This window comes from Vicia villosa, linkage group LG7 (genome assembly GCF_029867415.1).
Source record: "Vicia villosa cultivar HV-30 ecotype Madison, WI linkage group LG7, Vvil1.0, whole genome shotgun sequence".
NCBI classification, from domain to species: Eukaryota; Viridiplantae; Streptophyta; class Magnoliopsida; order Fabales; family Fabaceae; genus Vicia; species Vicia villosa.
Genome location: NC_081186.1, coordinates 39,819,952 through 39,834,082, shown reverse-complemented (window position 1 = coordinate 39,834,082; position 14,131 = coordinate 39,819,952). Strand labels below are relative to the sequence as shown.

At 37.6% G+C, this 14,131-nt stretch overlaps 1 non-coding gene across 1 annotated transcript; it reads right to left on the bottom strand.

The window, feature by feature from the left end:
* Positions 1-13,341: 13,341 nt before the first annotated feature.
* LOC131621138 (small nucleolar RNA R71) lies at positions 13,342-13,448 on the bottom strand. The gene has a single exon (XR_009289467.1). It is a non-coding gene; the product is annotated as a small nucleolar RNA R71 (small nucleolar RNA).
* Positions 13,449-14,131: the final 683 nt, after the last annotated feature.

Sequence of the window (14,131 nt, the reverse complement as noted above, 5' to 3'; positions counted from 1 at the left end):
GAGCTTAAGGCTTGGTGATTAAAACTCGAAGACGGGACAAGAATGGAACTAAGGCTTGGTTGTGAGGATCTATATTTAGAACAACTTTTTGTATTTAAATAGATTTGGATGAATATGTATAATTTGAATGTTAGGAAGTGGATATTTGAATGGTTGTTGAATGGATTGAAGTATGATATGAATTTTTTCGTAATGGATGCGTGTTTTGGACACTTGAATGATGATGGTTGGTGGATAATGCTAGTATTTGAACCAATGAGCGTGTTTACATTTTTTACAATGACGAATGATGTAGAATATAGAATTTGGATGATGTAGAAATAGTTTGAATCCACCTTAAATGAGGACCTAGAAACAATAGTAAAATTCCAACTCTTCGAAATCCTTAATCCACAAGAACAATCGTAAACTCTTTAAGTTCCAGTTCAAATCGCACAGGAGAACCAAATGAATCAGTCTTTGTTTGATATGTACACCTCAAAATCAATATGAAACCTTAATAATCCAAAATCCTTGATCCCAATGTCAATTGTTGATTAATGATGCATGTGTTATGTGAAAGACCTAATGAAAGTATGCGTATGAAATGTAAAGCTTACGCCAATTAGAATAAAATCAGATGGGCAAATTTTGGGGTGCAACAATCATTTAGATACTCTGATTCTGTTATCTCTAACGTTTTATTTGTCTAAGTATGATACATAGCTTCTGTTAAAACAAAACAGTTGTCACCAGCTATTCCAGATGATGACCACATGTTCATTCTGAAGGGACAAGCATGTGTGTAGTTGATAAGACATCGCCCTAGGTAACTGTGCAAATATTTTCAAATCTCACGCTATCTCCACTAACGTCTATCAACATTAAATGTTAATGATTCAGTTTCTGTAACTGTTGTATTCAGAATCTAATTGTATTTTGTTTTCATGTCCTTGTCTATATAAAGACAAATCATATTCATTTTTACTTTTTTCACTCATTCATCATCTCTCGTTTATGCATTTCGATCTTCTATTTTCTCTGCATAAAAACCCTAAAAGTAAGAAACCCAGAAATCTCAAGCATTATTCAGTGGCTTCTTCATCAAAAAATCTCAACAAGGTTTCGTCTTCTTAGCAACAAGAACAACAACAAAATCAACAGCAACATCAAACTGTCTTCTCTCCTTTGAAGACCTGTTTGATTCCGTACGAATACTTAGAAGTTCTTTGTGAACTTATAGTTGATTTTGAAAATCTTCAAGCACACCAGTTCAACATCAAGACGAGCATGTTGGTTCAAGGATGGGCAAATTACTTTGATCGTCTCATTGGAACGGTTTATCCTCTGTTGGTTAAGGAATTTTGGACTTATGCTACCCTGACCTCAAATGCCATTATCTCCTTCGTGTTATGGCAAGAAGTTGTAATTATTGAAAATATGATAAGGAAGTTCCCAGAACTTCTGAACAGTTTCAGAAGCTGATAGAAGACATTGATAATGTAGATACTTATAGTTTACACTCTTCATCTGACCTCCCCCCTCAGAAAATACCACCATCATCTGAAATACCATCTTCTTCCACCACCACAAAAGACAAACGCCCTCGTCATTCTGAACCAATCTTAAACCCCGAACCACTAAATGTTGTCTTCCCACCAATTCCACCAGAAAATATATTCTCCACTAATCAACCAACCTCCTCTATTCCTAAACCAATCTCACCAATTTTTGACCCTTCATCCACTTTTTCTGACCCCATTGTTGTAGTCTTAGACTCTGACAATGAAGCAGAATCATCTCTCATCCACCCTCTTCAAACACTTATTTGTTTGATAGAGTTTCTGAACCTTATTCTTTGTCAAACCCCTTCAATCCGAAAACCACTTTCAGATCCAATCTTCCAAAACCTTCTGTTGATATTCGTTTTGAAATATTAAAATATAAGGTCATAACAGGGTTAGATTATTTGAAGGTTGCCCATGACTCCAAGCTGGATCATGTGGCTGCTGAAAAGCTTTGGAAAGCTTTTGCTGAAGATGTGCAGGCATAGTATCTGGACCTCCAGAAGGATTGTCTAGTTGCTGCTCCTGGTCCTACTGGACTAGCTTTAGAGTACATTGTTGGCATCTACTCTCATCCTATCTCTGATTGGAAGCCTCTGGAAGAAGCTCCCATCATTGATGAAATGGAAGTGGATAACCCTTTGCCTATGGTTGTCTGGACGCCTTATTCGTTCTCGGTTCTGACTAGGGACTTTAAGACTCTATTTGACTGGTTTAGGGAGAACCCTCTAGAAGAGTATCCTGATTTGGTATATCCTCAGATTGAGTATCGTCCATAAGAAGAACGTGAAGAAGAGCAACGAGCTGAACAACATCAAGCTGAACAGATTCAAGCTGAACAGATTCTTGTTGAAGAGGAACCAATTACTGAAAATCAGATGATTCCAGCTTCTGAGGTTCCCTCGTCTTCTGCTGGTCCTTCTACTTCTGTGTTGATACACACTCTAAAGGAACTCCAAGTGAACCAAGCTTCACTGTTCAGTCGCCTGGAAAAGCAAGATAAAACTAATGAAGAATTCAGAACTTGGATGCATAAACAAGAAGAATCCTCCAAGAAGCAAGCTGAAGACACTGCTGAGTTAAGAACCTTCTAGCAGCTTTAGCCTCTAAGATAACCCAGTCATAGTCTGTGTCTTTGTGTCTCGGTTGTTTTTATTTGTTTTTTTTTTGCATCTGTTTGTTTTGCATCTATTTGTACTCCCTTCTGATTAATCAATGAAATATATTTCCTTCTTCACTATGTGTCTTTCATCTGAATCTTTTATACTTTTTGATGTTATGACAAAAGGGGGGAGAAGCGTGCAAATTGAATTAATTTATAATATCAGTTGATGGGCTTCAGTCTCAACATTCCTAACAATTATATTCCAGTTTTTTGTCTCTGATAGTTTTGCAGGAATGTGATACTCTAATCAAGCTCAATATGGGGAGAAGTAAAAACGGGAGAAGTATATTTGAAGAAAATCTCTTAAAGATTTGAAGCAATCAAGCTTAATGTTCTGATACATAAAGTTTCAAGCTCTGATACAAGCTATTCCTTAAAGTGCTCTGATACAGACCTTGCTCTGATTGCTCTGATACAAGAAGTTTCAAGATCAGAAAGATGCTTTACTCTGATACAAGAAGCTATGAAGTTCTGATACAAGCAAGCCTTTTTGATGCTCTCATAAAACAAAGTGATCTCAAAGAAAAATTCAAAGCTCTGAAGCTGTCCAATGGAAGCTCTGGAGTAAAGCTCTGAATTATCTGAAGTTTAAAGATCAACGTGAAAGTCTCAACTAAAATGGAAAAATACTCAGGGAAGTCTTTTATTTAAAAAATCTTCTAGTATTAATTTCAGGGGGAGATTGTTAATCTCAGGGGGAGACATATTCACACACTCTGGTTAATATGCTTTATGCTATATCTGTGTATTGTCTTTTTCAACTGATATTCTGGATACAAATTCATATCAATTCTGTATGTTTTTGTCATCATCAAAAAGAGGGAGATTGTTAGAATAAGAAATGTTCTGATCAATATTCTTAGTTTTGATGAAAACATTATATATCAATTTTGTATAAGAGAATGTGGTACTCTAATTATTCAAGTTTTCCATTTCAGGAAAAGTATAAAAGAGTATGCACAAAATCAGCGTTCAGAAGCTCTGACCCAGAAGATCTGGATGGCTTCATCAGAACATGGTCTTGCAGACATCAGAAGATATTGCTGCAGAATTAGAACATCATCTGGAAAGCATCAGAAGATGGCAGTCAGAAGGAAAGTTCTAAAGATCTGATGGTATCACGCTCAAAGCACTTCAAAGTCTGAAGACAGAAGTTACATCTGCACCAAAGCTGAAGACTCCGATATTCAAACGTCTATTCTACATATTCTGATTCCAGAAGAAAGTACAAAATGAAAAGGCTATAACGTCAAATCTCTGACTGACAAAAGGAACGTTAGAAGCTACAAAAGGCAAAGTCAGTAAAAGAAGTGAAAGCATGGCTCGAGGTAGTTGACAAAAGTGTGAAACATTAAATGAAGCAGTGTTCTATTCACGCAAAGCATTAAATGCTCCCAACGGTCACTTTTCCTCAACGCCTATATATAAAAGTTCTGATTCAGAAGCAGCTAAAGAACTCTTGCGGAAAAGAAGCAAAACGTTGTTAAACTGAAATCAACCAAAATCTTAGTAGAACTTCATCTTCAACCTCACAACTTTGTAATATCTTAGTGAATGTTAGAACTTAAACTTAAGAGAAAAATCACTTTGTGATTATAACTTATTTAGAAGCATTTGAATCTCTTGTAATATTTGTTTTACATTGATTATAAAAGGATTTCCTAGAGTGATCAAGGTGTGATCTAAGTGGAGAACCATTGTAATCAGTTTGATTAGTGGATTAAATCCTCAGTTGAGGTAAATCACCTTGTCAGGGGTGGACTGGAATAGTTTAATTATCAACGAACCAGGATAAAAATAATTGTGTTATTTATTTTTATCTACCATTTTTGAGAAAGAACCCTTATTCAATCCCCCCTTTCTAAATTTTTTTCACTCCTTCATAAGGGATATTCAATTCCATGGTGTACGTGCAATCTGCTCCCTTTTGGCCAAAGGAAGTACCTGCAAAAATAAGATAATAATAAGAATAAGAATAATATTAGTAATAATAATATAAGAAAAGAATTGGGGTTTAGAAAATTAAATTATGACCAAAACTACGAATAACCTTGATTTGGTCAAAAACCAAAAGGTTTTTGGCCAAATACGAATTACCTTGATTTGGCCAAAAGCCAAAAGGCTTTTGGCCAAAAAAACACGTGGGATACCCCTTGGATTTTGGCCAAAAAAACACGTGGGGTACCCCTTGAGGTCAAGCGATAAACCTCCTTCCACTTGGTTAATTCATAGGAAACCTGTTCATAAACCAGTGCAATGTTACGGTTTAGAAAACAAATGGAAAAATAGAAAAGTGATCAAAATACAATCAAAAAATTTAAAAACCTGATTATAAAGCAAATAAAATAAGATAACGACGCTACAAATTTTTTGAGATTTTTTTGAAAATATGAAAATAGAAATTAAATCAAATAAAATAGAAAAACAAGGAATTTGTGATTTTGAGCTTCTGGAAAAAATTCGGAGCAAATGGAAATGGTAGTTTCAAAATTCGGCTAATAGGCTGGAAAATTTATCACTCTGCTGCAACCGGAATTAGAGTGACGGAAAATTACTCGTAACGGTCAAAAACGATGGTAAAGGGTTTTTTGTGGATGGTTGTAAAATTATGAGAGTTATTGATTGTTAGTGTATGAGAACGGAGAATTTGGTAGAGGTGAATGGTTAAAAATAAGGGTTAGTTATTTATAAGAAAACATTAGGTTAAAAGGAAAATGGGCTTGGACCTCACTAAGAGCTTAATTTATTTTATTTTCCTTATTTTGAATTATTTAAATGAATAAATCAAAACAATTGAAATAAAACAATTTAAGGGGTGAATGGATTAAAAATGTGGCCCAATAATGAATTTGCTCAATTTGGACTTTATGCACTAACTCAAAATTTTTCAACTTTCACCATCCATAATTTTCTCAATTTTCATTATTTGGGAATAATTTTGAATTTGTTGGAAAGCTTAGGGTGTCCTCTTCAATTATTTTCGCATTTGAAGATTTTTGTCTTTAAAAATGAGAGGGCAAATTTTGGAGTATGACAATAAGACATTAGAAATAAATAGAGATTACAATTAGGTTTTGATCTGGGTTGATTTGCTAAAAGCACATGCTTTGAAAGAATTCCCTGAAGTCATAACTGGTGTTATAACATCTTATACCAGATTAATAAACCATTGCAGAAAATAGATAACACAAAGAATTGTTAACCCAGTTCGGTTCAACCAACCTACTATGGGGGCTACCAAGCCAGGGATAAATCCACTATGATAGTATCAATTCAAAGCTAAACTTCCCCGTTTACAACTTCTCACTTAATCACTACCCAAGTTAGATTTTTATCTAAGACTCACCTAGATATGAGGCCCCCCTCAAATCTGTTCACTCAGACTCAAAGAAACTGAAGACACACTTCAAGACAGACACCTTGATCTTGCTTAACAGCTTTGATCCAGAAGCAAATCTCTCAACTCTTACCTAAAGGATTCGAGTGAGAACAATACTTCTCTCACCTACAGGTTTTGAGAAGAACATGGCAGCCATCTGATCGGAAAAATAGAAAGTGTACTAATTTCACCGATGTAGTTATAATGGGTTTAATCCCAAGTATCGATCTCGAGGAGTGCGTTGCAAAACAAAGTTTAATGATAAATTCAATTTAACAAAAACAATAGGTTTGTTTGTCTTACGAGAATAATTGCCACAATAACAACACAAATTAAAGTAACTTTTCTTTTAAAGAATTAAAATATGCTAGGGGAGATGGTCATCATGGCTTGCAATGAGTAGGTTTCCATGATCATCAAGGGATTATCTCTATGTTCTCAATTATCAACTTATAATAGTTTTTCATAAGTCCTTAGCAAATCCCTTTAAACCTTCATGTTATACCCCATTACCCTGGAAGATACAACACGAATTCAAGCAATAGTTATAATCAAGTTATTAATGATATTTATATGGTGCCCTAGTCCTAGGCACATCCACTATAAACCAATTATGCACAAACACTAACTATTATATTCCTATAATTGTTAGTCGCAGATCATTCTCAATTTGACTGAAAGAGAAAGCATAAAAACTTTGCACAATTGAATTGAAAACAGATAATTCAAACATAGATAATCACAGATGTCCAAACTTCATTACAAAAGCCAAATCAGGACCACCCCCTAGCATTGGAGGGTTTAGCCTCTCATACTAATATTCAAGAATAACAAATCAAAGAGCTTAGACATTACAAAGATGAATGGAAACTTTGATCTTCAATGGTGACCACCGTTGAATCTCTTTGTCTCCGAAACCTTTGAGTCTGCTCTCTTCTCTCCTTTCTCTGGAATTCAATTGTATACGTCCAAAAGTACTTCTCCTTTTCTGTAAACTTCCTTAATTGTGTAAGCTCAATCCTTATTTCAGCGAAAAGTCCGAAATAACCTTAATGACCAAGCCCGACAAAAATAACACATTGAAAATTTCTCATACGCGCTTATCAGCACGGGCCGTGTTGTTTCACACGGGCGCCCGTGTTTCTTCTCTGTTTCAGCTCCAAAAAGCACTTTCCCTTGGCTTTTCAACACGGGCCGTGTTGATTCACACGGGTGCCCGTGTTGACCCACTGTCTTGGTTCCTTTTTGCTCGTTCCCTTGGCTATTCAACACGGGACGTGTTGATTCACACGGGTGCTCGTGTTGACTTCTGACTCCTTTAGAAACTCAACTTTTTCATCTCTTTCTCGTCCTTCCAGACCGACCATTAGTTCCTCGGATTGCATGCATCAACCTAGACAGTAACACTACCAAACAAAGCATAAAGAGGTCCTTTTTTGACATGACTTTCCATTAATAAACAGAATGATACTAGACACACGACAACACACAAACTTAATTAAAAAACACATAAAAATTGTCTCACAGTGTTACCAAAGTAATTAATATATGTGGAATAGAATACAAAAACTTACTAGAAATGGTGACCGATCACAACCCCAAACTTATCCTATTGCTTGTCCTCAAGTGATGTATTGAGACAAAACAAAGGTCACCTACAAATTGCTTTTTTTCCACAACACAACCGGATCTTTCGCAATGTGATTTCCTCTTTCCTAATCAAGTTTCTAGTTCCCCGAGTCGATCTGTCTACCGCGCTTCCACGTCAGAGAACTTCTTTACCTGAAAGCTTTTCATACTCTCACAAAATCTCTCTGAGTTAAAGTGTTTGCACTCACAATACTAAGGCATGCAATATTATTCTTAACTATGAATGAATTCTCTTTTCACTACACACACACACATTCCACACACTTTATGAGGTCTTCGGGTTGCAATGAGGCTTAGGTTAGGTGGGATAAACAAGGAAATGGGTAAAAAAGGGTTCACGGGATCGACATTCATGTTCTCTTTTCCTTTTTATTTCTTTGAATCATAACAACGGGGTTTACGAACTTTGACTCTTTTTTTTTTGCAATTCACGAAACATACGAGTCTCAAGAGTAGGCAAGTATTTTCTCTTTTCTCTTTTTTTTTTTTTTTTGATATTCATATGTCTCTAAATTTCTCCATCTTTTTTATGTATGCTCACTTGCCTTCTCTCTATGATTTACCACCCCAAACTTAGATTCTTAAATACTTTTAGACTATATCACAATCATGTCGAGCAAGGATAGGAAAAGTATGGTGAATGGTAAACATGGGTTGCATTACACACAAACAAAAGGTTACGGATCAACGGGGTTAACTAGGGATAAACATTAAATACGGGATGGCTAGAAAGGTTCAAGGTTAAACAAACAACGCACCTCAATGTGTGTTTTCATGGTGTGCTTGTGCTAAAAGAACATACGCAAAATCAGAGTAAATAAAGTCATACCTGGTTGTACTCTCATGATGATATCTTTGTATTTGGCCATGTATTCTCACCCTGTTGGTTAAGCTTACATGCTTTGAAGCACTCTTAGTGTCATGTGGCTTCTATTCTGACTCGAGTACACCATACCACTATCTCGGTCCAGTATCAATAACGTGCGTCCAACCTTCTTTTTCCGATTGTGCCAACTTTTGCGGTGCCTTGGGAAATCAAGTATGGGGAGTGTCGTTCAACCACTAGCTCTCAATTCCGAATTCATCCAACACTTATCAAACACTTTGGAACACCATGGCGACAAAACAACTTAGCAAGAAAAACAACAAGATAAAGCATTAAGACCAAACACTAAAGTAAACGAGAAATCTCACAAAACTAATAAACACACAAACAAAACAAAAACATAAATTAAAACAAAAACATAAATAAACCCCCCCACACACACACACACCTGAATAACACATTGGCCTCAATGTTTTGAACTCAAGTGTAACGGGGACTTACCCATCTTACTGAGACGGAAGAGGTGGTGGGTCATGTGGAAAGTGCAACATCAAACGTTGCATCATACTCTGCACGTCATCCACCACAGTCCCTTATCGAAACAACTCAATTCCTTTTCTCGTCTGCTCAGTACGAAGAGAACCTATCTCTGATTTCACCCACTCCTATTGATTCTGAGACATGGAGGAAGAGCCCACGCCTTGATGGGAAAAGTTCTGAGGAGGCTGGTCAAACCGCGCATAGGCGTTAGTGTCATCATCCATCTCATCACCTGAAACGTTAGGTCCATGCGGAGGGTTATCCCCTAAAGAAGGAGCAAAAGCTGCATGCAACCTGTTAGCCACATTTGCAATAAAAATAAAATTAGGTGCTGGAAGTGCAAGGATATGGTGCTCACGAATAACAAGAGAAGAGTACCTAGGATGCACAACAATCACACCCAGATTAACAAGAGTTCGCATATCAATTTTTTTACCTTCTATGGAAGACTCTTCCAACAAGACTGTACCATAATCCATGTCATCGGCTATTTGAGTTATCATTCCACCCACCGATATTTCACTTGAAGTTGCATGCCCTACTTGTTTCAAGTGATTGGCTGCAAATGCAGCCACATTTACTCGTTCATTCTCCGCCATGCTATGTAAGAAAAAGAGCTCTCTCTTCGTGCATACCCCAGTGTTATCCCCTCGTCCAAATAACGTAAAGGCAAGGCCTTTTTGGGCATACCTAAAACAAGAATTATGAATCCCCGATGCCTTACAAGTGCTCGGGTTGTAATCGGGTTTCCCTATTATGGCCTGCCAGAATTCAGTGGCTGCAAATGTTTGGGGTGGGGCTCCGTGTCCAACAGACGGAAGCTTAAGGGCAGCCCCAACCTCTTGCACAGACAAAGTATTATTGTTACCAAAAAGCCTAAACTCAAGGTCTCCATAGAATTCCGTTTCGGAACCATTCCACCTGCGTTTCAGTGTAAATTCAACAGCACTCATGAATTCAAGAGTTATGCATTCAAAGGTGGGTGCCACGAAGTGCATAAATTCTAACATCCCCACCTTGTTAAACATAAGATGGACTTCCTCTTTTAATCCTAGTTTATCAAGATTGTCATCACAAATATAACGAGTGGGAAGCAACTTACGGTTCGCCATTGCGGTGTACCTCTTATGATGCCCCGGCTTCTCAAACACAAGACCATGTGCGTTTTGAGCGCGACATGCTCGCTGCCTTGGTCGGGAGGATTCAACCACCTCCTTTCCTTTTGTTGGTCTTTTGGGAGGCATGTCTTGTACCTACAAGAGAGAATTTTCGTCGAAAAATAAAAGTGAAAAATCAGAAAAACAATTACCGTCAAGATGTAGAGGACAGAAAATGGAGCAACTTTTGTGAAGGCACAATGGTGTTTTGAGAGGTGGGTGAGAGTGGAGATGAAGGTTTATGAGATGGAGGCTAGGTTAACAGTGGAGGCAAAGGGTTAGAGGAATAGAAAGTGAGACAAGTGAAAGAGAAGGTAGGTTATAATGCTGGTGGGGCCCACACGCAAGAAGAAATTAAAAAATAAAATTTGTCCCCGCAAAATCAACACGAGTCGTGTGGAACAACACAGGCGCCCGTGTTTTTGATGTTGTATGTAAAAGAAACATTTTTCTCATTTTGGATTTACACAGGCCGTGTGGATTGACACGGGTGCCCGTGTTTTTGCTGCTGTAAGCTCAGAAATGTTCTTTCTCACTGCTTGCTTCAGATACTTCCACGGTTCCAGTCCTCTTCTTAGCTTAACAAAAGAAACAAAAATAAACAAAGTGTCAGAATCTAAATGTGTGGGTTGCCTCCCATAAAGCGCTTTGTTTAACGTCGCATGGCTCGACGGTCTACACCTCATTGATAACACGATTTTATATCGTATATTTAGCTTGAAATCCATAAATATTTATAGCATTTTCCGTTTATTATATTGTTTTATTATGATATTTTGCGAGTATTTGCTTTGTTTCAGGTTTTACACTCTTATTGAGACTATTTGTGAAAAGGAGAAGAAATGGAGCTAAAATGACCACTATTTGTGCCTAAAAGATGAAAAAGGGGTGCTGAAGTGAAAAAGGGGTGCAAAAGGAGACCTAAAATCCCAAAGAGAGAGACAAGCCCACGAAGGAGCTGGAAAGACCTAAAGAGCACGTGGAGACGCCCGTCTCCAACGTCTCTCTCTACCACGTCACGATGAGGAGACGTCCGTCTCCAACTCCCCCTATATTTTCTCCACTTGAGACGCACGTCTCAAGTCATTTGCTGAGTCTCCCTAAAGAAGTGGAGACGTGCGTCTCCGAGTTCCCAGCCCAGAAGTCCTGCATTCACGCATTCCAACTGCAAAGGCTCGCCTATAAATAGAGGAAGCTACCTCACTTCAGTCTGTCCGATTTTCTGCTAACGAAGTGCTGCCGAAGTTACTCCGCGACCATTATTTTCTTTCCTGCTTTTAATTAAACCGTTTTATTTTCTCACAGCAATTTCTACACCGGAAATTGTTGTGAACCTTTTATAAATCTAGCCTTACGTTAGATTTATTCTTTTTATTCCTTGTTTTAAATTTCTGCCCGTTTATTTCCGAAGAACGATCCAGCCAACCTGTGGTGGAAGTTCGATACTTCAAGATTCAATTCAATTCAGATTTATTTTATTTCAGGTTTATCATTTACCGCTTTTATTTATTATTGTTATTGCATGATATATTGTATGCCATTTGACATGCCTTTTATTATAAACCAAATGAATTTATCCATGTTTAACCGTATTAATATGTCTGGCTAATAAATTAAGGTATCGGTATGTAAAGTAAGTTAACCGTGGGATCCGAAATAAATTGGCTTAATTATATTTTATTAAATATCACTTGTTTTTGGTTTGTATGTCTAATTTAATTAGTAAGTCTTAAAACCAATAGAGCGAAAGTTTGAGGGGTTAAGACGGTCAAAGGTTAAAATCAATAGAGCGAAAGTTTGAGATCTTTAACTGGATAGTAGACATAGGGCATTAGTTTTAATGATGGCGAAAGCGTATTAAAACTAATTAGAACTTATTTATTTTCAAAAAATGTTTTTATACCCGCGCGGGATGGCGAAAGCGTACGTTAGGGATATTAGCATGTTCCGAGTCAACAGAGCGAAAGTTTGAGATTAGGAGATTTAAATAGATAACAACTTCATAAAACAAGCATTTTATTAATTACGTTGTTTCCAAAAAGCTTTTCTAAAATCTAATGGGATGACGAAAGCGTACATTACGAGTTAGGATAGTAGTCTAAATCAACAGAGCGAGAGTTTGAGAGGAGGACTTTTAAACAATTGAATTAATACTGATTTTTAATCGAATTAATACATTAGCCAATGGACCTTCGGATCACTTAAAGTTAAACGAAATACATACTGATATCCGTCTATTATTATATTTCTTAGTATTCACAATCACTTCCCCTTAGAAACAATCAAAATATTAGTAGCCTTAGCTTTACATAGTAACCTTAGATAACGGTAGATCGATTCATAGTCCCTGTGGATTCGATATCTTTTAAAACTACACGACACGACTGTGCACTTGCAGTCATAAGATTAATAGACACGTAAAGTCGCGATCAAGTTTTTGGCGCTGTTGCCGGGGACTATTTAAGTCGATATCGTAACTCACTGTAACACCGTAGAGACTAGGGCAATTCTTTCCTTTCTTTTTGAACGATTGTATGCCAAATACTCGTTCACAAGGAGGAGATTTAATACAAGGAATTAACGAGATCGAACGTTTCATTAACGTCAAACGTCGAGCTCGCAACCTTCCCAAAGTAGCACCAATTCCGATTAATCAGGAATTGATCTTTACTGATTAAATCAATCAAATTACCCCAAAGTTAGAGATGGCTGCTATTCATCCTCTTAGAGACTATGCCGCTCCTTCACGCGCTGAACCGCACTCAAGTATCACACCACCTGCGATTGAGGTGAAAAATTTCGAACTGAAACCTTCATTGATACAAGCAATTCAACAGAACCAATTCTCTGGAAGCCCTACAGACGACCCCAACCTCCATTTATCTGTGTTCGTGCAATATGCCGACACTGTCAAATCTAACAACGTTAGTTTCGAAGCTATTTGATTACGCCTCTTTCCTTTCTCCTTGAGAGATAGAGATAGAGCGCGGCTTCAATCCCTACCTTCTAATTTTATAACTACATGGGACGAATTGAAGAGAGTATTCTTAGCTAGATACTTTCCGCCTAGCAAAACCGCTATGCTAAGAGGTCAAATCAACGGATTTACCCAGAAAGATAACGAATCACTCTTCGAAGCTTGGGAACGATACAAGGATATGCTTAGACTATGCCCTCATCATGGACTCGAACCATGGCTGATCATCCATACTTTCTATGGTGGTCTCCTTTATAACACTAAAATGACTATAGATGCCGCTGCTGGCGGAGCATTAATGGACAAACCCCATGATGAAGCATACAACCTCATAGAGAACATGGCACAAAACCATTACCAATGGGGTGGAGAACGAGCCGCTCTAGAGAAAACCCAAACCAAAGGAGGAAAGTACGAAGTAAGTGGTATAGACCGCATCAACGCTAAAGTAGACGCTTTAACTCAAAAGTGCGAAAACTTAACCATCACTCCTTCAGCCAGCGCTGCTGCCGTAGCACCTAACTGCGAGATTTGTGGATTAACTGGACACGTAGTTGCCAAATGTCAACTCTTGACTGGTATCCCATCTGATCAAGTAAACTATGCTCAAGGAAACCCTTATTTTAACACGTACAACCCTGGATGGAAGAACCATCCAAACTTTTCGTATAAGAACAACAATGCGTTGTACGCGCCTGGACAAGCACCTGCTGTCCCACCTGGCTATCAAAAAGCGCCTGTAGCTGCTCAAAACGCCCCTAGGAAGTCGAACCTAGAAATCATGATGGAAAACTTTATAGCTTCCCAACAACAAACCAACAAGGACTTCCTAAATCAAAACATCCACAATAGTGAGCAACTAAAACAATTATTGAACAAAGTAGATGCCTTAG